The following is a 1,929-nucleotide window of genomic DNA, read 5'->3' as shown; positions in this document are numbered from 1 at the left end:
TAGATCCTCTCTGAAGTTCTGGAGACTTCAAATTGACCCAGACCCGCTCTCTAATAATCCTGGGAGTGTCTGATTCCCTAAACGGATTAACCAACCCTCAAAAACAACTCATCTCTTACAGTCTCATTTCGGCAAAAAACTAATCTTGTTGTTTGGAAAAAGAGGAAGCGCCCACTACCCAAATTATGGCTCAGCGAATTGGCAAACACTGTACACTTAGAAAGAATTAGATATATTCTGAACAATAAATTATCAACATTTGATCAAATCTGTCAGCCTTTCCTCTCTTACTTGGACCATTCGGCGCTGTGAATTTGTACTTTTTAACGCACTCTCAATTGTAATATTTTAATCCACCTTTGGGCAGCATGTGCTGGCACCGCCACCGAGCAGTCGGGAGGGGAAAAGGGAAGGGATAAGGGGGGGAAGAAGTGGGGGAGGGATAAAGGGGGGAATAAGTGGGGGGTGACACCTACCGTCTTTCTTTCTACCTGTCCTTATCTGTATGTCTTGTTTTGTAATATGTTTTGTACCCAGAAACTCTGGGTCTTTTGTTTCTGTCTGCTTCTTTTATAGTTAGATAAGAATTGTATACCGTCTTATACCTATACACCATTCTTGTGTGTGCTCAATAAAAAATATTTGAACGGAAAAAAAAAGAAAAAAAAAAAAAAAAAAAAAAGGTAAATTTACCACCTTCACAAGTGCAGTCTCAGTGGCTATGATGGGGTCTAAAACCAGACTGAAGCATTTCGTATACATGGTTGTCTTGAGGAAGGCAGTGAGTTGCTGCGCAACAGCTTTTTCATTTTTTTTTGAGAGGAATGGAAGATTCGCATATAGGCGATAGTTTTCAAATATTTTCTAGGTCAAGGTTTGGCTTTTTCAAGAGAGCGTTATTACTGCCACTTTTAGTGAGTTTGGTACACATCCGGTGGATAGAGAGACATTTATATGTTCAACATAGCGAGGGCCAAGCACAGGAAGCACTCTTTCAGTAGTTTAGTGTGAATAGGGTCCAGTATGCAGCTTGAAGGTTTAGAGGCCATGATTATTTAATATGTGTCAAGAGATATAAGTACAAACACTAGTGAGACTACTTCTAACTGAGACCTACGGTCCTGGGCAGAGTGGTGCAGACTCAGGACAACAGCTTTGGAGGAATACGCAGATTTAAAGAGTCCGTTAATTTGCTTCTTATGCTCATGATCTTTCCTCAAAGAAGTTCATGAATTTATTACTGCTGAAGTGAAAGCCATCCTCTCTTGGGGAATGCTGCTTTTAGTCAGCTTTGCGACAGTATCAAAAATAAATTTCGGATTGTTCTTATTTCCTCAATTAAGTTGGAAAAATAGGATGATCGAGCAGCAGTGAGGGCTCTTCGATACTGCAGGCACTGTCTTTCCAAGCTAGCGGAAGACTTCCAGTTTGGTGTGACGCCATTTCCGTTCCAATTTTCTGGAAGCTTGCTTCAGAGCTCGGGTATTTTCTGTATACCAGGGAGCTAGTCTCTTATGACAAATGTTTTTAGTTTTTAGGGGTGCAACTGCATCTAGGGATTGCGCAAGGTTAAATTGAGTTCCTCAGTTAGGTGGTTAACTGATTTTTGTCCTCTGACGTCCTTAGTAGGCAGAGGAGGCTGGAAGGGCATCAAGGAATCTTTGGGTTGTCTGAGAATTTATAGCACGACTTTTGATGCTCCGGTTGGGGTCTGAGCAGATTATTTGTTGCGATTGCAAACATAATAAAATGGTGGTCCGATAGTCCAGGATTATGAGGAAACTTAAGATCCACAACATTTATCCATGGACAAAACTAGGTCCAGAGTATGACTGTGACAGTGAGTAGGGTCCAGAGACATGTTGGACAAAACCTACTGAGTCGATGATGGCTCCGAAAGCCTTTTGGAGTGGGTCTGTGGACTTTCCA

The sequence above is a fragment of the Salvelinus sp. IW2-2015 genome, linkage group LG23 (assembly GCF_002910315.2).
Source record: "Salvelinus sp. IW2-2015 linkage group LG23, ASM291031v2, whole genome shotgun sequence".
Lineage (NCBI taxonomy): Eukaryota > Metazoa > Chordata > Actinopteri > Salmoniformes > Salmonidae > Salvelinus > Salvelinus sp. IW2-2015.
This window is presented reverse-complemented; position numbering follows the sequence as displayed.